The sequence below is a fragment of the Grampus griseus genome (assembly GCF_964374135.1).
Source record: "Grampus griseus genome assembly, chromosome: X".
Taxonomy (NCBI): Eukaryota; Metazoa; Chordata; class Mammalia; order Artiodactyla; family Delphinidae; genus Grampus; species Grampus griseus.
In genome coordinates, this window is record NC_138999.1 from 27,180,487 (window position 1) to 27,202,581 (window position 22,095).

Sequence of the window (22,095 nt, forward strand, 5' to 3'; positions counted from 1 at the left end):
AGAATAGTTCTGTTATTACATATTTTGTAGACATTAGAAATTAAACAACCCGTGTATATAATTTGGAGAACTTTCTAGGTTACCCACAAAGTTATGTCACTTGTTACATAGATTTTTTAAATTTTAGATATTCTTCATGTGGCTTAGCTGATTCTTTAGAAATATGATAGAATAAATCTAACCTTCCAACACATAGCATTTACTTGCACTGAAGATTAGTATAAATAGATACAATTTTAATTCAAAATCTTGAAAACACGACTACATGCCGGAATTGTAGCATGAAGATGAGAAAACTAGGAGGACAAATAGGTGATGTGTATTTTCATATATTGGCTTGGCCAAGAAGTTTGTTTGGGTTTTTCTGTAAGATGGTACCAAAAACCCGAATGAACTTTTTGGCCAACCCAATGTTAATTCATTCTCTTTCTGCTTTGAAGAGTCATTTGTTTCTCAAAAGTTATAAAGGATATCTTATTTTAATGTGTTTAAAGCAATGTGTTAAGAATATCATTCATTCTTATTGCTTTACTTTTGTTGCATATTGGACCAGTGATTAGCTTTCTTCACAGAGGAAAACAATGAACATTCTTATTGATGTAACTGGAATATATTAGTGTCAGTTCTATGGTACCAAGTTTTGATTATATTAAAAATAGGAAAAAAATAATAGAATTATATTACTTGTATGATTTTTAAAATTTTTAAATAAATAATATGTTTTAAAAAATAAAGTTACAGATAGTTGATATGGCTCCTTGTATTCCTGTCCTCATAGGTAAACAAGGTTACCAGTTTTTTCCCTATTTTTTACCAGTATAGAAGTATTCAGACTATATAATTAAATCCAAATTAATATTGAATATTTTTCCTCACTTTACATGAATGCTAGACTATAGTGTATATACTTTTCTGCACTTTTTCTTTTCACTTGAAATGTATCTTGGAGATAATTCCGTATCAGTTCATTAGGAATTCCTTCAATCTTTCTCGTGCTAATACTGTATTTCATTGTCTAAACATACCATAATTTATTTAACCAATCTCTTACCAGTGGATATTTAGGTCACTTCTGATTTTTTGCTAATACAAACAATGATGAAATAAATTACCTTTTACTTACACCATTTCATGTTTCTGCATGTATATTTTTACAATGAATTCATGGAAGTGAATTTACTAGTTCAAAGAGTATGTGTATGCATTTTATACTTTTATGCTCTGGTCAGTAATTCATGAGAGTACCTTTTTCTCCTTATGCTCGTGAACATAGCATGTTGCCAAGCTTTCAGATCCTTGCCAGTCTGATAGTTGAAATTGCCCTTTTAATAGAAGCTCAACTTTCATTCCTTACTTTTATGAGATTTAAGAGTTTTAGTGGGTTTCCTTGGTCGTGCAGTGGTTAAGAATCCGCCTGCCAATGCAGGGGACATGGGTTCGATCCCTGGTCCGGGAAGATCCCACATGCTACAGAGCAACTAAGCCTGTGCACCACAACTACTGAGCCTGCGTGCCACAACTACTGAAGCCCACATGCCTAGAGCCCGTGCTCCGCAACAAGAGAAGCCACCGCAATGAGAAGCCCGTGCACCACAATGAAGAGTAGCCCCTGCTCGCTGCAACCAGAGAAAGCCCACTCGCAGAAATGAAGACCCAACACAGCCAAAAATAAATAAATTAAATTTTTTTAAAGTTATTTTTAATTAAAAAAGTTTTAACAACTCTCCATATGTTAAAGATCTATTTTTATTTCCTTTCCTGGGAAATATTTTCTAAGTTTTCTCTTGTATAATCTTGTGGGGTTTTGCTGCTGTTGTTGTTGAAGGAGATACTCATACAATAGGGAAATTATTACTTTGTGAAATAATGTGTTATTAGGAGACAGTTTACATTACTGTATCAAAAGTACTCCAAAATAAAGTTTAGTTTAAATGAAGTAGAAGTATTTTTTTACTCTCATGATTCTACTAGAGAGACAGAGTCCACAGATCAACATATGGCTTCCACTTATGGGCCCAAGGTGACAGCTCTTATTCTTAACTATCCCCGGAGATCAAGAAGAATGGAGAGGTCCAGTGGAGCCTACCCACAGTTTTTTTTAAGGGCCGAATCAAAAGTAATATGCCTCACTGTCAGTCAAACCGTACTGGCCAGAACTTTGATTAAGACCATATCTCGATGCTCAGGAATCTGGGAAATAAAGCCTTGAGATTAGCAGCCTTGTGCACAGTGAAACTAATACTACAGAATAGGGCCATACTGACTATGGGGGAAAATTATAAATTTGCCACAAGTGAGTTAAAAATATATCTTTTATTGAGGTACAGTTGGCATACAGTATTAGTTTCAGGTGTACAACATGGTGATTTAGTTTTTTTATACATTATGAAATGATCACTACAATAAGTCTAGTTATCATCTGTCACCATACAAAGTTATTAGAATATTATTGGCTATATTCCTTATGCTGTACATTACATCCCCATTACTTATTTGTTTTATAACCGAAGTTTATGTCTGTTAATCCCATTCACCTATTTTCCAGATTACCCTACTCCCCTCCCCTCTGGCAACCACCACCTCTGTTTTTATTTGGTTATGTTTGTTCATTTGTTTTATAGATTCCATATAGAAGTGAAATCATATGGCATTTATCTTTCCCTGTCTGGCTTATTGCACTTAGCATAATACCCCCTAGGTCCATCCATGTTGTTGCCAATGGCAACATTTCCTTTTTTTTTAATGGCCAACTAGTATTCTGTTGTAGGTATGTACCACATCTTCTTTATCCATTCATCTATTGATGGACAGGTAGGTTGCTTCTTTCTCTTGGCTATTGTAAATAATACTGCAGTGAACATAACTGTGCATGTATCTTTTCAAATTAGTGTTTTCATTTTCTTTGGAAAAATACCCAGAAGTGGAATTACTGGATCATATGGTTGTTCTCTTTAATTTTTTGAGGAACTTCCATATTGTTTTCATAGTGGTTGTACCAATTTACATTCCTGAAAATAGAATTTTTCCCTTTAATCTTTTTGCCTTTGCTTGTGGTGGATTTTATCCTACAAAATGGTATAGTTTATTTATATATCTGAATATATCAATATTTTTATGGTTTCTGGATTTGGTGTTACCTTTAGAAGTACCTTTATCATTCTGTGTCTATCTTTGGAAAATCTCCTCTCATTTCTTCTAGTAAATCTTATGGGGCATAGTGACAACGATCCCTGCTGTTTCTGCCTCTTCTTCCCTATCTTGTTCTTCCTGTTTGGACATTTGAAATTTATAATATTAAATTTTAGTTTCATTGTCGGTCAGAATGCATGAAACCAGAAGAAACACTTATATTCTTTATTGTTGGCATTATATATCCATGTACATTCTAGTCTTAAATATTTTCCAAGATCTATTCCATTAATATGATCATTCTTCCTGGACACATTTCAAGATGTGTTGAATTCCACTTATTTGTTTACTGCCTTTATGTCCTGAATCTGTTGCTCTTTGGAAATTAAAAAGAAGTGGTGAGGTATAAGGAAGCACATATGATAGCTTAGGGAAAGATAGAGGAAAGAGAGCTTGAAATGTTCATTAAATTGAAATAATAATTGAAATAAAGGTAATATACTTAGTAAAAGGTGATTTAATGACTTGGAAAATTTAATTACATTGATGTGATTAAAGTGTCACAAAACATTGTTATCATCAGAATTGATTTGTGAGCACTGTTGCAATTTTAGATTCATGAACTACAACAGGAGATGAAATAATTTTGCCCTCCAGTAAAGAGTGAAAGGACTTTAGCTGCAAAGCGAAAATACATATAATGGTGACTTGACAGTGTGCCTTCTTACTCCTCTCTCTCTCTCTCTCTCTCACTCTCACTCTCTCACTCCCTCTCTCTCCATCCTTCGCCTTTCTTCCTCTCTCTTTTTTGCTTTTTCCTCCTTATTTCTCTCTCTTCCCCTTTCTTCTCTTACATTCTGTGCTGATTCCCTACCTGTACACTGATTTTTATGTTTTCGGAAATTAAGTTCATTAATTTGCTATACGTGTGTCTGAGCAGGAAGATGAGACTGGCCCCCATCACAAATCTCATTACCACTCAGAAGAAAATTTTTGACTCATTCCTGAATGATTATGTTTGCAATTAACTATTAGTGATATATATATATATATATATAAATTATATCTTGACACATGTCTGAATGTTGTTAAATTATAACTTACTTTCAGTGTCAGTTGACTTTTGCTAATCTTGGCTTTAAAGTCATCCAAAGTACTGTATATTCCAGTGTTTTTGCTTCTTCATATGTGGGCCAAGTATTTAAAATATAGTATTTTAGTATTTAAATATCAATTTTATGCTTATATTTTTATTGTGGTAAAATGTACCTAATATAAAATTTGCTATTTTAATCATTTTTAAGTGAATATTCAGTGACATAAATATATTAAATAAGCCATCATCACCATCCATCTGCAGACGTTTTCATGTTACCAAACTAAAACTCTACCCTTTAAATAATAATTTCCCTTTACCCCCTCCCCTTAGACCCTGGCAACCACCATTCTACTTTCTGTCTCTTTGAATTTGAGTACCCTAGGTACTTCATATAAGCAGAATCATACAGTGTTTACCTTTTTGCAACTGGCTTATTTCAGTTAGCATAATGCTTTGAGGTTCATCCATGTTATGATGTGTGTTAGAATTTTCTTCCTTCTCAGGCTGAATAATATTCCATTGTTTGTATATACAACTTTTTGTTTATCCATTCATCCATTGATGGACACTTAGGTTGCTTCCACCTTTTGGCTTTTGTGAATAATGCTGCTAGAAACAAGAGTATTCAAATATCTATTCAGGTTTTTGCTTTCAATTCTTTTAGGTATATATCTAAAAGTGAAATTGCTGAATCATATGCTAATTTCTAGGTTTAATTTTTTTGAGGAACTACCATACTATTGTCCATATGGCTATACCATTTTACATTCTTACCAGCAGGGTACATTGTTACAACAATTTCTCCACATCCCTGTCATACAAATCTCCATCCATCCTACTAACCATCTTAAAGGGTATGAAGTGGCATTTGATTGTAGTTTGATTTTCACTTTTTTAATAACTAGTGATATTGAACTTCTTTTCATGTGCTTATTGGCTATCTGTATATTTTCTTTGGAGAAATATCTTCAAGCCCTTTGAACATTTTCAAATTATGCTGTTTGCTTGTTTGTTGTTGTTGATTCATTGGAGTATTTTGGAAATTATTTGATAGGTGACTTGCAAGTATTTTCTGCCATTGTGTGGGTTACCTTGTCACTTGGTTGGTAGTGTCCTTTGATGAATAAGTATTTTAATTTTGACTCTTTTTTTTGTGGTTACTTGTGTTTTTGGTGTCATTTTCAAAAATTATTGCTAAATCCAATGTCATGAAGCTTTTCCCCTATGTTTTCTAAGTTTTATGGCTTTTCACTCTTAGATTTATGTCTTTGATCAACTTTGAGTTAATTTTTGTATATGATGTGTAGTAAGTAAGGGTTCAACTTCATTCTTCTGCATGTGTATATAATCTTCCCAACACAATTTGTTGCAAAGACCTGTGCTTATCTTCATGTCTCTTTCCAAGTTGTGCTTTTTAAAGCACTATAAGATGAAAACATTTATTCCTTCAGGCAAGTGATTTCTTTCTCTTTTTCCTTGTTATTCAGAAACTTTTAAATCAACTTTGTTTTTGAAGGTAAAATATATTTTTTTATTTTTCTTATTCTTTTTTTGCACATTATCTTTAAACTTTTTATTTTATATCGGAGTATAGTTGATGAACAATGTTGTGTTAGTTTCAGGTGTACAGCAAAGTGATTCAGTTATACATATACATGTATCTATGCTTTTTCAAATCATTTTCCCATTTTGGTCATTACATAATATTGAGCAAAGTTCCCAGTGCTATACAGTAGGTCCTTGTTGGTTATCGATTTTAAATATAGCAGTGTGTACATGTCAATCCAAAACTCCCTAACTATCCCTCCCCCCCCACCCTTCCCCCTGGTAACCATAAGCACCTTCTCTAAGCCTATGTGTCTGTTCCTGTTTTGTAAATAAGTTCATTTGTATCATTTTTTTAAGATTCCACATACAAGCAATATCATACCATATTTCTGTTTCTTTATCTCACTTACTTAGAGATAAAGAGCTCAGTTGTGTACTAGTAAATTTTAGACGTGGAATAAACCATCCTTCAACGACAAAACCAGTTATTACCACAAATGCTAGTCTGATCTCTCAACTCTGTTTGCCACCATTGCCCCTAACACTGGAGTATTACAGAAAAAATGAGAGAAAAAGATGATGATATATCAATTGATAGGTAGGCAGGCAGGCAGGCTGAAAATAGGCACTTGTATCATTAATTAGCTTTGCCTTCACCATATATTAGTGAAGGGTCCTAAGTGGCATAGTTCTTCAGCCTATATAGTCTGAAGAATAGACCTTGATGAGTAATAAATAAAATTGACATCATTTTTAGTTTTAAAATGCCTCTTTTTAACAAAAATAAGCATTTTTTTTTTTTTTTTTTTGGAATTGTCCACTGTCACACAGAAAATCCTGTAGCTTTTGGGGACATACTTGTCATCGGGGCTTCTTTGCTGTCATACCATTTCTGCTTCCACTAGAAACAAAATATTTGGAGGAGGGTAGGGAGGTGAAATAGGCAGCAAGCCAGAGTTCAGTCAGCGGGACAGTAAGACGTACAATGCTCAGAATGCCTAGGAAAATGCTACTGAAGTAGAGTGCGATCAATATTGGGCCTGAGGCACATGGCAAAGAGGAAAGATTCTGTAGATGAGTAGAAATGGTCCTGTGGATGATGGAGCAGTAGGAGGTGTGTGTCATGGACTTAGTCTTAGCAGGGCCTTAGCGGAGGGCTTTTTACTCTGAGAAACCAGTGCTGTGACAGGCCAAGAGAATAGAAACTGTATTAACCTAGGAACAGTTAGGTATATATTTGAAAAAATAGAAATATATTTATTTAAAATTGTTTCCTGATGCCAAAAGAGGCAGTGTACAGAGTGGCAGAAACCTACATATTGAATATTAAGGTCAGTAAGATAGGAATTCAATCTCAGTTCATCCTATGACCATGTGTAAGTTACTCTTTATCTCTAAAATAGTAAGAAGCATATTTAGAGTACAAATAAATACCCGAAGATAAGAGATGTAAATTTCACCGTACAATGCCTGGCCCGTAGATCAGTGGTGACTGACATTCACTGTTGTTGTGGTTTCCACACAAACAAGCAAGAGAATTCTGTCAGCATTATTACAAACAATGAATTGCATATGAACTGACCCTTTAAGTGTACGGTCACAACCCAGCTTTAAGTGGATAAAGCAGTACAGTGAAACCCATATTATACACAAGTACAGAAACAGGATCACCGTGAACTTGAAACAGAGACTGAAAATCGTAAGTAAAAATAGTACCCATTTTTTTTTTAGTATTTTAGTTAAAAGTGCCAGTTTTTAAGTGGCAGAATATAAAAATGCCAAAGGATAAGTCCAGTTGACTCTGTAATGCTTGAATTTTGTGCTGTTCATCCCTCTATGAGTCATGCCTCTCCTGATTTTTAAAGCTTAGCTTAAGCATTTGAAATTTTCATGTTTTGGAATACTTTTGTTTTAGATTTTTCCTTCTTCTATTGTTTTGAATCTCTTAATTGTGTCAGTGTAGCCGTTAACTATTCTTCGTCAGTTATAAGTGTTAAAACCCAAGGCTTTGACTTCATAAGGCCTAAATCAGAATAGAGAATGAAGAAAGCAAATGCCAGGATCTTAAAAACATTAAATGATAAAGGAACCAGTCCCAATTTAGAAAAGTGCTCTTATCCTTACCTTAGAGTTCTACTTTGGTAAATGTTAATATTTAACCAGTTAGCAACACTAACACCACTATTTCAACAGTTAACCTTTCATGTATAGTAAACGTTGCAAGATGAACTTCATATTTGATAAAGCAGACTTGGTTAAAAAAAAGTTTACAAGAAAGTTCATCTCCATTTCAATGCTAATTTAACTCAGGGAAAATGAATATAACCTCTTGCAATTGCTGTTGATATATAGTGGTGGAAAGTAGTTTCAAATGCTAAACTGTCTAATGCCCATCATGACTTCTGTTCATGCCAGTGAGGTAAGCAATTAGGACAAAGAGGGCATTTCCTGAAAGGGCACCCCCAGTGGCAACAGAACTCAGCATGGTATTTCCATTTCAGTAACATTATTCAACAGATCCAAACTTGTTACCTTCAAACTTGAAAAGCCTGGACCCATCCAAACTTTGAAAATGTTGACGGAAGATGCATTTGTGACTTGGACATTTTCCTCAGGATTGCCCTTAGGGAAATTGCCAGTGGTGGCTTGAAGACTCTCAGTGAGCCATTGGAAGCTTTAAAAGTGGAATTTCTGATGCTGTATGGAGTTGGATTTAACTGGATTCCTTGTAGGAAAAACAGGCTAGAAGTTGTATCTATTCCAACACTGAAGACAAGAGGAGTCACAGTTTCACTGAGGAGTTCCAGTGTCACTAAATGAGAATTATAGCTCAGTGGCTTTATTTGGATTGATATTAAATGCCCTTGTCACAACTGCCTTATAGCTTTTCTCATAGGTGATAATCATTCGTCAGCCCATGCTATAAGCAGACCAGTTCCATTTGTGCTATACATAGTGTACTTCTAAGCAGGTGGACTTTCTGGGGAACTGGTAGGCTTGGGCCTTGGGGCTGTTATTGGGAAAGTCTCTGCTTACAGAGTATTTCTTCCTTGTTGAAGTTATTTGAAAGGTATTCCTGGATAGTTCCTTCATATAGTTTAATAGTTACATTATTTGTGTGTATCTGGTTGCCTCTGACATGCCTCTATTTATGTCTGCCATGATGTCAGGTATAGATTCCACAATCTTGATTCTTTTTGCCCTTGCATTGGGAGAAATAGTTGTGTCTGACAAGTTACAACCAAAACTGAACAGTTGGACACTGTAAGGCGTTGCATTCCGTATGGAATCGAAGGTCAGTGTATATCCTTCAAAAGCAGTCACTGTACTCGCGTCAGAAGCTTTGTCTTAACCACAGCGGCTACTATTCAGTATTTCTGCATTAGGTGGTAGATTAAAGGTCACTTTTTTTTTTTTCTTTTTTTTTTTTTTTTGCGGTACGCGGGCCTCTCACTGCTGTGGACCCTCCCGCTGCGGAGCACAGGCTCTGGACGCGCAGGCTCAACGGCCATGGCCCACGGGCCCAGCTGCTCCGCGGCACGTGGGATCCTCCAGGACCAGGGCACGAACCCGCGCCCCCTGCATCGGCAGGCAGACTCTCAACCACTGCGCCACCAGGGAAGCCCTAAAGGTCACATTTTTGTCATCAATTTTGTGTAATATTTCCTCAAGAAAGCAGCTTGAGAAGTCGTCCATTGTGCAAGATGCTCAGTAACCGCTTTTCATCTTAAACACTGCAGGTGTACTGTGCCGCGGTCATGAAAGCAGCTGCATGAGCAGTTACCCCCTCCAAATACCACCCAGGGCTGCCAGGGACAGGAAGGGTTGGAACAGGAGGCCCAGGTGGGTTTCCACTGCACCTCCACCATCTGCCAGGATCTCTGGTGTATCTGCCTACATTTGGAAGTTAGGAAATAGGCAAAAAGACCACTAATCCAGGGGTTAGGATATGGCAAGAAAGAAACATGTCAGCAAAATTGAGATGCACCCTGTTGCTTGAGCCCTTTGGACCAAGATGGAGACCTTGGTGGCACAGACTGCTTTGCCTGCCCTGTGAACACTATCATGTGAGCCCCCTCTTGTGGTGGTTTTGTTACTATTTTTAAGCTTTCAAACTTAGATATCTGTGTTCTACTCCAGTGTGACTGAATGGGTGAGGTTTTCCTTTAGGGCCATATCCTAATATTTGACAATGTCAGCTACTGAAAAATTCAAATGCTCTATTTTGCCTTTGAAAATAATGATTGACAGTGATGTCATTGTTCCTGCAACTGCCTTATGCTTCTCTTAATTCCCTAGTTCTTCAAGAAGCTAACTCTGATGGAGATTTTAGTTTGCATAGTAGTAAAGGGATGGCCTGGTGATCAAACCCTGTGTAAGGGAAGAGAAGGAAGCAGAAGTCCAGTCGTTTGTGATGTCGGGCCTCAGGTGTCACCATGGGGGAGCTCTGGAGAGCCAGGATCAATGCATGATGGGCCAAAAAGGCCAGTACTTGACACTCCTGCTTTCATCAGTCATTGGCTTTGGGCTGACCCAGGAAGGGTATGACCTTGAAAAATGTGTCTCTTTACAGTAGAGGCATTCCCTTAAGTGGATGACAGATGAAAGCTGGGGCAAAGATCTGGGGCAAGATCCTTCCTTGAAGAAGGGTCTTGGTGGTTCATTGCATTCATCATGTAAGTAATACTCCAAAGATTTGACACACCGAAATATAGGCTGACTTGAAGTAGCTCTGGTTTGTTTTCAAAGTTATTTTGCAAACTATTGTCTTTTACAATGAAGAACTAAGTGTCCCATAGTTGAGAGGTAGAGCTGTGTTTCATTATAAAGTACTGCTGTATTTTCTTTTAATATGTTCATTGATTTAATGATACAAGCAGATATTGACATCCATGGTTTTAAATCTATCCAATATGTGTCCTCCAAGGATGTACAGTCCTGTTCTTTTTATTTATGGGGACCTAAAAATAATAGCGGACAAAGATAACAAGGCTCTGATTTACTTAGAATGAATGTTCAGTTTAATACTTCACGTTGATGTGCACTTGAATTATATCCCGCATTTGTGTGGCTTTGTAGAATGTGTTTTGGAATACATATTTTCTTTTCTTAAATATGACTGCCTGAATATTGCTTTTGTTATTCATTTGATGCTTATTAGCAAATGCTAGACTAAGCTAGGTGTTCTATAGACCTATTTATATAGAGCTTGTTGCCATGGTAACTAAGTGCTTCTCATTTAGAAAATAGACCAAGTTTGGTGGGAAAGGAAGGGTAGCTGCCCAAGGAATCCTTGGCCATATTAAGAGCGTGTTTGCTAGGAGTGGAAAGGGAAAAACAGGGAAATAATTCTCCCGTCTCACAGTAATTCCTAGTAGCTATTCCTGGGTCAAGTTATTAAAGAATCAGTCATATGGCAAAAAATGAGCCTGTCTTAGGGTTTCATGATACTTTATGATATATATGGTCTCATCTATTTACCAAATAAACTGTGTTCAAAAAAAGAAGGAACAGAAGAATCGAACAAAAGTCATTGTTCTTTGCACCAAATACAAAGGTCAACCCAATAACATGTAACATTTAAGAAAGATACAGTAAAATATTGGAGCTTTGTTCAATGGTATTTTGAATGGAGATATTTCATTCATTTTTAATTAACTTCCACTTCTAAATTGGTTGCATTACAAATGTTGGAGAAAAATTTCACTAACCAAATGTTGCATGTTAAAACATATTTTGACATTTGAAATGGAATTGTTTAATTTGGTGATGCAGTCGTGAAGAATTTTTGAAGGCTGGGATGATTATTTGTAGTTTTCTCAAGCAGTGAAATCAACTGTGTGGCAAGAAATGGGTTGTTTCCTTTGGTGTACAGGGTAGGACCATCATAATATAGTTAATTCATATGTGGCAGCACTTGAAGCAAGTCAGTGATGTCTTTCTATAGCAAATGATTTTTCTGTAGAGTATGTTAGGAGAGGTCATCACATCATTAGTCTGAGAAAAATAATCATCAAGAACCCATTACAGGGTTATCTAGCAGGTACTAGCTTTATTTCACTATGAATATTTTCCCTTCCTTCTCCATATGTAGCTGAGTTAGGATTTGAAGTTATTTGTAGTTTGAGTGTTGATACAAAAAAAAAAAATTTTTAAAGTTCAGTATATTGATACGTTATCGTTATAAATGAAAGTGTCAGTTACTCACAGGCTACTAGAAAATGACTTTTAAATGTACAAATTTGTGAGTATTCAGAATCCAAAATTCAGTGTGCATTTTGTTTTACTTTAGTTTATTTTGATTTACTTTTTGTCAAGGTAACGAAGTTTATGCAGAAATAGGCTAGTGATTAACAATTTATTTTGGCCAAATATTTGTCTGGTTTCTGTTAGTGTTACTTTTCATTGTAAAAATCTTAATAAGAAACTCATAATCAGAGTATTTTCCTTTGGTAAATAATTTAGATATATATTTACACACACGAACACACATATATATAGACACACACATATGTGTATATTTATAATATTAGGCCAGAGAGTCCTATCTCTCTTGATTTTTTTTTAACATCTTTATTGGAGTATAATTGCTTTACAATGGTGTGTTAGTTTCTGCTTTATAAAAAAGTGAATTATACATATACATATATCCCCATATCTCTTCCCTCTTGCATCTCCCTCTCTCCCACCATCCCACCCTCCCTATCCAACCCCTCTAGGTGGTCACAAAGCACCAAACTGATCTCCCTGTGCTATGTGGCTGCTTCCCACTAGCTATCTATTTTACATTTGGTAGTGTATGTATGTCCATGCCACTCTCTCACTTTGTCCCAGCTTACCCTTCCCACTCCCCATATCCTCACTTCCATTCTCTAGTAGGTCTGCGTCCTTATTCCCGTCTTGCCCCTAGGCTCTTCATGACCATGTTTTTTTCTTAGATTCCATATATATGTGTTAGCATACGGTATTTGTTTTTCTCTTTCTGACTTACTTCACTCTGTATGACAGACTCTAGGTCCATCCACCTCACTACAAATAACTCAATTTTGTTTCTTTTTATGGCTGAGTAATATTCCATTGTATACATGTGCCACATCTTCTTTATCCATTCATCTGTTGATGGACACTTAGGTTGCTTCCATGTCCTGGCTATTGTAAATAGAGCTTCAGTGAACATTGTGGTCCATGACTCTTTTTGAATTATGGTTTTCTCAGGGTATATGCCCAGTAGTGGGATTGCTGGGTCATATGATAGTTCTATTTTTCGTTTTATAAAGAACCTCCATACGGTTCTCCATAGTGGCTGTATCAATTTACATTCCCACCAGCAGTGCAAGAGTGTTCCCTTTTCTCCACAGCCTCTCCAGCATTTGTTGTTTGTAGATTTTTTGATGATGGCGATTCTGACTGGGGTGAGATGATATCTCATTGTAGTTTTGATTTGCATTTCTCTAATGATTAATGATGTTGAGCATTCTTTCATGTGTTTGTTGGCAATGTGTAAACCTTCTTTGGAGAACTGTCTACTTAGGTCTTGTACCCATTTTTGGATTGGATTGTTTGTTTTTTTTTGATACTGAGCTGCATGAGCTGCTTATAAATTTTAGAGATTAATCCTTTGTCAGTGTCTTCATTTGCAAATATTTTCTCCCACTCTGAGGGTTGTCTTTTCATCTTGTTTATGGTCTCCTCTGCTGTGCAAAAGCTTTTAAGTTTCATTAGGTCCCATTTGTTTACTTCTGTTTTTATTTCCATTTCTCTAGGAGTTGGGTCAAAAAGGATCTTGCTGTGATTTATGTTATGGAGTGTTCTGCCTGTGTTTTCCTCTAAGAGTTTAATGGTGTCTGGCCTTATATTTAGGTCTTTAATCCATTTTGAGTTTATTTTTGTGTATGCTTTTAGGGAGTGTTGTAATTTCATTCTTTTACATGTAGCTGTCCAGTTCTTCCAGCACCACTTTCGAAGAGTCTGTCTTTTCTCCATTGTATATTATTGCCTCCTTTATCAAAGATAAGGTGACCATATGTGCATAGGTTTATCTCTGGGCTTTCTATCCTGTTCCATTGATCTACATTTCTGGTTTTGTGCCAGTATCATACTGTCTTGATTACTGTAGCTTTGTAGTATAGTCTGAAGTCAGATTCCTCTAGCTCCGTTTTTCTTTCTTAAGATTGCTTTGACTCTTCAGGGTTTTTTGTGTTTCCATACAGATTGTGAGTTTTTTTGTTCTAGTTCTGTGAAAAATGCCATTGGTAGTTTGATAGGGATTGCATGGAATCTATAGATTGCTTTGGGAAGAGGAGTCATTTTCACAATGTTGATTCTTCCAATCCAAGAACATGGTATGTCTCTCCATCTATTTGTATCATCTTTAATTTCTTTCATCAGTATCTTATAATTTTCTGCATACAGGTCTTTTGACTCCTTAAGTAGGTTTATTCCTAGATATTCTTTTTATTCTTTTTGTTGCAATGGTAAATAGGAGTGATTTCTTAATATCACTTTCAGATTTTACATAATTAGTGTATAGGAATGCAAAAGATTTCTGTGCATTAATTTTGTATCCTGCTACATTAACAAATTCATTGATTAGTTCTTGTAGTTTTCTGGTAGCATCTTTAGGATTCTCTATGTAGAGTATCATGTCATCTGCAAACAGTGACAGCTTTACTCCTTCTTTTCCGATTTGGATTCCTTTTATTTCTTTTTCTTCTCTGATTGCTATGGCTAAAACTTCCAAAACTATGTTGAGTAAGAGTGGTAAGAGTGGGTAACCTTGTCTCGTTCCTGATCTTAGTGGAAATGGTTTCAGTTTTTCACTGTAGAGGACGATGTTGGTTGTGTCTTTGTCATATGTGGCTTTTATTATGTTGCGGTTAGTTCTCTCTGTGCCTACTTTCTGGAGGGTTTTTTACCATAAATGGGTGTTGAATTTCATAAGAAGCTTTCTCTGCATCTACTGAGATAATCTTATGGTTTTTCTCCTTCAATTTGTTAATATGGTGTATCACATTGATTGATTGATTTGCGTATATTGAAGACTCCTTGCATTCCTGGGATAAACGCCACTTCATCATGGTGTATGATCCTTTTAATGTGCTGTTGGATTCTGTTTGCCAGATTTTGTTGAGGATATTTGCATCTATGTTCATCAGTGATATTGGCCTGTAGTTTTCTTTCTTTGTGACATCTTTGTCTGTTTTGGTATCAGGGTGATGGTGGCCTCGTAGAATGAGTTTGGGAGTGTTCCTTCCTCTGCTATATTTTGGAAGAGTTTGAGAAGGATAGGTGTTAGCTTTTCTCTAAATGTTTGATAGAATTCTCCTGTAAAGCCATCTGGTCCTGGGCTTTTGTTTGTTGGAAGATTTTTACTCACAGTTTCAATTACAGTGCTTGTGATTGGTCCGTTCATATTTTCTATTACTTCCTGGTTCAGTCTTGGCTGGTTGTGCATTTCTAAGAATTTGTCCATTTCTTCCAGGTTGTCCATTTTATTGGCTTAGAGTTACTTGTAGTAATCTGTTACGATCCTTTATATTTCTGCAGTGTCAGTTGTTACTTCTCCTTTTTCATTTCTAATTCTATTGATTTGAGTCTTCTCCCTTTTTTTCTTGATGAGTCGGGCTAATGGTTCATCAACTTTGTTTATCTTCTCAGAGAATCAGCTTTTATTTTTATTGATCTTTGCTATCATTTCCTTCATTTCTTTTTCATTTATTTCTGATCTGATCTTTATGATTTCTTTCCTTCTGCTAACTTTGGGTGTTTTTGGTTCTTCTTTCTCTGATTGCTTTAGGTGTAAGGTTAAGTTGTTTATTTGAGATGTTTCTTGTTTCTTAAGGTAAGATTGTATTGCTATAAACTTCCCTCTTAGAACTGCTTTTGCTGCATCCCATAGGTTTTGGGTCTTCGTGTTTTCACTGTCATTTGTTTCTAGGTATTTTTTCATTTCCTCTTGGATTTATTCAGTGATCTCTTGGTTATTAAGTAGTGTATTGTTTAGCCTCCATGTGTTTGTATTTTTTTACAGATTTTTTCCTGTAATTGCTATCTAGTCTCATAGCGTTGTGATCGGAAAAGATACTTGATACGATTTCAATTTTGTTAAATTTACCGAGGCTTGATTTGTGTCCCAAGATATGATCTATCCTGGAGAATGTTCCATGAGCACTTGAGAAGGAAGTGTATTCTGTTGTTTTTGGATGGAATGTCCTATAAATATCAATTAAGTCCATCTTGTTTAATGTATCATTTAAACTTGTGTTTCCTTATTTATTTTCATTTTGGATGCTCTGTCCATTGGTGAAAGTGGGGTGTTAAACTCCCTACTATGATTGTGTTACTGTCCATTTCCCCTTCTATGGCTGTTGGTTTTTGCCTTATGTATTGAGGTGCTCCTATGTTGGGTGCATAAATATTTACAATTGTTATATCTTCTTCATGAATTGATCCCTTGATCATTATGTAGTGTCCTTCTTTGTCTCTTCTAATAGTCTTTATTTTAAAGTCTATTTTGTCTGATATGAGAGTTGCTACTCCAGCTTCCTTTTGGTTTCCATTTGCATGGAATATCATGTTCCATCCCCTTACTTTCAGTCTGTATGTGTCCCTAGGTCTGAAGTGGGTCTCTTGTAGACAGCATATATACGGGTCTCTTTTTTGTATCCATTCAGACAGTCTATGTCTTTTGGTTGGAGCATTTCATCCATTTACATTTAAGGTAGTTATCAATATGTATGTTCGTATTACCATTTTCTTAATTGTTTTCGGTTTGTAATTGTAGGTCTTTTCCTTCTCTTGTGTTTTCCGCCTAGAGAAGGTCTTTTAGCATTTGTTATAAAGCTGGTTTGGTGGTGCTGAATTCACATAGCTTTTGCTTGTCTGGAAAGGTTTTAATTTCTCCATCAAGTCTGAATGAGATCCTTGCTGGATAGAATAATCTTGCTTGTACATTTTTCCCCTTCATCATTTTAAATATGTCGTGCCACTCCTTTGTGGCTTGCAGAGTTTCTCCTGAAAGATCAGCTGTTAACCTTATGGGGATTCCCTTGTATGTTATTTGTTGCATTTCCCTTGCTCCTTTTAATATTTGTTCTTTGTATTTAATTTTTGATAGTTTGATTACTATGTGTCTTGGTGTGTTTCTTGTTGGATTTATCCTGCATGTGACTTACTGTGCTTCGTGGACTTTTTATCTATTTCCTTTCCCATATTAGGGAATTTTCAACTATAATCTCTTCAAGTATATTCTGAGTCCTCTTCTTTTTCTCTTCTTCTTCTGGGACCCTTATAATTTGAATGTTGGGGCGTTTAATGTTGTCCCAGAGGTCTCTGAGTCTGTCCTCAGTTCTTTTCATTCTTTTTACTTTATTCTGCTCTGCAGTAGTTATTTCCACTCTTTTATCTTCCAGGTCACTTATCTGTTCTTCTGCCTCAGTTATTCTGCTATTGATCCCTTCTAGAGAATTTTTATTTCATTTATTGTGTTATTCATCACTGTTTGTTTGCTCTTTGGTTCTTCTGGGTCCTTGTTAAATGTTTCTTTTATTTTCTCTATTCTGTTTCCAAGATTTTGGATCATCTTTACTATTATTATTCTGATTTCTTTTTCAGATAAACTGCCTATTTCCTCTTCATTTGTTAGGTCTGGTGGGTTTTTATCTTGCTCCTTCATCTGCTCTGTGTTTCTCTGTCTTCTCATTTTGCTTAACTTACTGTGTTCGTGGTCTCCTTTTCGCAGGCTGGAGGTTCGTAGTTCCTGTTGTTTTTGTTGTCTTCCCCCAGTGGCTAAGGTTGGTTCAGTGGGTTGTGTAGGCTTCCTGGTGGAGGGGACTGGTGCCTGTGTTCTCGTGGATGAGGCTGGATCTTGTCTTTCTGGTGGGCAGGTCCACGTCTGGTGGTGTGTTTTGGGGTGTCTGTGGCCTTATTATGATTTTAGGCAGCCTCTCTGCTAATGGGTGGGGTTGTGTTCCTGTTTTGCTAGTTGTTTGGCATAGGGTGTCCAGCACTGTAGCTTGCTGGTCATTGAGTGGAGCTGGGTCTTGACATTGAGATGGAGATCTCTGGGAGATTTTCGCCATTTGTTATTACGTGGAGCTGGGAGGTCTCTTGTGGACCAGTGTCCTGAAGTTGGCTCTCCCACCTCAGTGGCACAGCCCTGATGCCTGGCTGGAGCACCAAGAGCCTGTTATCCACATGACTCAGAATAAAAGGGAGAAAAAAAAGAAAGAAAGAAAGAAGAAGGTAAAATAAAATAAAGTTGTTAAAATAAAAATTAATTATTAAAAAAATATTTTAAGTAATTAAAGGGGAAAAACGAAGAAAGAAGAGAGCAACCAAACCAAAAAACAAATCCTCCAATGATAACACGTGCTAAAAACTATACTTAAAAAAAGAAACCACCAACAACAAAAAAACGGACAGACAGAACCCTAGGACAAATGGTAAAAGCAAAGCTATACAGACAAAATCAGAAACAGAAACTTACACATACACACTCACAAAAAAAAGAAAAAGGGAAAAAAATATATATATTGTTGCTCCCAAAGTCCACCTCCTCAATTTGGGATGATTCATTGTCTATTCAGGTATTCCACAGATGCAGGGTACATCAGGTTGATTGTGGAGATTTAATCCGCTGCTCCTGACGCTGCTGGGAGAGATTTCCCTTTCTCTTCTTTGTTCGCACAGCTCCTGGGGTTCAGCTTTGGATTTGGCCCGGCCTCTGCATGTAGGTCGCCTGAGGGCGTCTTCACTCAGACAGGACGGGGTTAAAAGAGCTGCTGATTCGGGGGCTCTGGCTCACTCAGGCCGGAGTGAGGGAGGGGTACAGAGTGTGGGGCAAGCCTGCGGCGGCAGAGGCCAGTGTGACGTTGCACTAGCCTGAGGCGTGCCGTGCGTTCTCCCGGGGAAGTTGACCCTGGATCCCGGGACCCTGGCAGTGGCGGGCTGCACAGTCTCCTGGGAGGGGAGGTGTGGATAGTGGCCTGTGCTTGCACACAGGCTTCTTGGTGGCGCAGCAGCAGCCTTAGTGTCTCATGCCAGTCTCTCTGGGGTCCGCGCTGATAGCCGCGGCTCATGCCCATTTCTGGAGCTCCTTTAAGCAGCGCTCTTAAACCCCTCTCCTTGCGCACCAGGAAACAAAGAGGGAAGCAAAAGTCTCTTGCCTCTTCGGCAGCTCCAGACTTTATCCTGGACTCCCTCCCGGCTAGCTGTGGTGCACTAGCCCCTTCAGGCTGTGTTCAAGCCGCCAACCCCAGTCCTCTCCCTGGGATCTGACCGAAACCGGAGCCTCAGCTCCCAGCCCCTGCCCGTCCTGGTGGGTGAGCAGCCAAGCCTCTCTGGCTGGTGAGTGCTGGTCGGCACCTATGCTCTGTGTGGTGATCTCTCCGCTTTGCCCTCACCCACCCACACCCCGTCTTTGCCAGTGAAGGGGCTTCCTAGTGTGTGGAAACCTTTCCTCCTTCACAGCTCCCTCCCACTGGTGCAGGTCCCATCCGTATTCTTTTGTGTCTGTTTTTTCTTTCTTCTTTGGCCCTACCCAGGTACGTGGGGAGTTTCTTGCCTTTTGGGAGGTCTGAGGTCTTCTGCCAGTGTTCAGTAGGTGTTCTGTAGGAGTTGTTCCACGTGTAGATGTATTTCTGATGTAGTTGTGGGGAGGAAGGTGATCTCTGCGTCTTACTCTTCCGCCATCTTGAAGCTCCCCCCATCTCTCTTGATTTTTAATCTTTATTACAAACCTGAGAGAACTTGCTGTGCCAAATTTAAAATTGCAAAAGTACATTATATATTTTAAGCATGTGGAGGAACTATCAAAACACATGATTCACATAGTTACAATATTGTTAGATATAATATTTAATATATTCCCAATATTTTTCATCATAATTTAGAGTATAACTTGTGAACAAACTGTAATCAGTGAGTATCTGTATGGAAACATGATTATGCATGCCGGTTTTTGTCATTGTTCAATGCTGTCTTGAAAATTTTCACTTCCTACATCGTAGTGAAATACATTTCTCAGTGCTGATGTGGCATCCTGTTATGTCAAGTGTATCAGTTATGTAAAAATTACAAACACATTTTAGTACCTCAAGACAACATTTTTTTTCCTTTCTGAAATCAAGTCTGTGTGGCTTTTAGCAACAGTGGAAGGCAGCTGCCCTCCAGGTGAAGGTTCAGGGATGCACCTCAGGATTGACATGTACTTCCATGAGTGTCAGAGGAAGGGCAAGATTGAGAATAATAAACAAAACTTTGTCTGCAGTTTGTTGGTCAGAGCAAATTATGCAGTCTCCCCTAACTTCAGTTGAGTGGGACCATTGTATGTGCTGTGGTTCTGGAATGAGGAAAGGTGGAGGTAATGGGGGAATCACTACTGCCTCCCACGTCAGGCTTCTCTGGTTTCAGTGGAACACACCATTTACAGTAACTTCCAGGAAAATGGAAATTTATGATTATTTTAATCCATGTAATATTTATTGGCTACAACATGACATTCATATTCATTTCTTTGACTGTTTGATTAGTTTTTGCTGAAGTGATAATGAGGAAGAACCAAATGCATGTAGGCTCTTTGCAGTGGATACAAGAATCTGTTAACAGGGGTTTCTCTCTCCTTCCTTCCTTCCTTCCTTCCTTCCTTCCTTCCTTCCTTCCTTCCTTCCTTCCTTCCTCCCTCCCTCCCTCCCTCCCTCCCTCCCTCCCTCCCTCCCTCCCTCCCTTCTTCCTTCCTTCCTTCCTTCCTTCCTTCCTTCCTTCCTTCCTTCCTTCCTCCCTCCCTCCCTCCCTCCCTCCCTCCCTCCCTCCCTCCCTCCCTCCCTCCCTCCCTTCCTTCCTTCCTTCCTTCCTTCCTCCTTCCTTCCTTCCTTCCTTCCTTCCTTCCTTCCTTCCTTCCTCTCCTTCCTCTCCTTCCTCTCCTTCCTCTCCTTCCTTCCTTCCATCCATCCACATGGCATGGCCTACTTTTTTTCTTCATGAGGAAATACCTATTAAGTCACAAATCAGTCAGTCTAAAAAATACAACGAAGCCATGTTTCAGCAGCACTGCCATATTCCATTTTCAACACAACAAATGCATTTTATATTACAAATAATAATACAGATAGAGGATACCAGGAGGCACTGACGTGTACTCAAAGATGATACATGATTACTCCCTGTGCTATTGTGTGTTTAATCAATTATTTTTTTTAATTTATTTTTTTAGCTGTGTTGGGTCTTCATTGCTGTGCGCAGGCTTTCTCTAGTTGTGGTGAGCAGGGGATACTCTTTGTTGTGGTGCATGGACTTTTCATTGCGGTGGCTTTTCTTGTTGCAGAGCACGGGCTCTAGGCGTGTGGGCTTCAGTAGTTGTGGCACGCGGGCTTAGTTGCTCCGTGGCATGTGGGGTCTTCCTGGACCAGGGCTTGAACCCGTGTCCCCTGCATTGGCAGGTGGATTCTTAACCACTGTGCCACCAGGGCAGTCCCTTAATCAACTATTGTAAGCTAACTACAAGCAAAGCACTGGTTTTAAAATTGGACATACCTCAGTTGCTACTTAATTCTGACCTTAGAAGTACTAGTAAAACTCTCTGCATCTCTGCTTCATCTCGAAAATAGCAATAATAAGTTATTTGCACAGCTACTGTAAAGATTAAACAAATGACATATAAAGCTCTTACTGTGAAGGCTAAAACATAGTAGAGCTTCAGTAAATGTGAATCATGACAACTCGTAATATATTATGGGAAATAATATTCTCACTTCTGTACAAGTTTGTGGCAAATAAACATGAAAGCTATAACCTGCTGAGGGAGTTCCTTTATATTAGGCAAACTTCCTCTACTTGTGGAGCAATACAGTGCTGTTCTAGACAATAGGAAAAGAAATGTAAAACTTGCAGATAATATTAACTCCACATTTTTGTTTTCTTGTTATGAGTCGGGCACTGCACCAGGGCCTTAAGGTGTATTAATCTCATTCGATCCCCGGAAGAATTATTTGAGGCCAATTTTGTCTGATTTACTGATTAGAAAACTGTGACTCTACATTGTAGTACCAGAAGACAGTGAAATCATACATGTCTATTGCTAAAATGCTTAATTGCGTTCTTTGAGTGGAAAGTACACTCGAGTCCATACTTAAGCAGAAATTAGATTCTAAAGTCAGAGTATGGTGAAAAACGAGGACAGATAAAATTATGCTTAAAAATCCTTAAAGTACCCCATATTATGGCATGGCAAGAGTTTCACACTCATAGAAACACATTAGATAAGACAGCGGCTGAAGGCTAATATCCCCAAAGAAGCTACAGTTCTTTTCTCCTGGTTCCTT

General features: G+C 37.8%; 1 pseudogene across 1 annotated transcript in view; it reads right to left on the reverse strand.

Annotated features, from left to right (window-relative positions):
- Positions 1-8,282: 8,282 nt before the first annotated feature.
- Positions 8,283-22,095, reverse strand: part of LOC309840004 (lysosome-associated membrane glycoprotein 1-like) — a 32,624-nt pseudogene continuing 18,811 nt past the window's right edge. The window contains exon 2 of the transcript in view: positions 8,283-9,084. The product of the transcript in view is annotated as a lysosome-associated membrane glycoprotein 1-like (transcript). The remainder of the gene's footprint in view (positions 9,085-22,095) is intronic.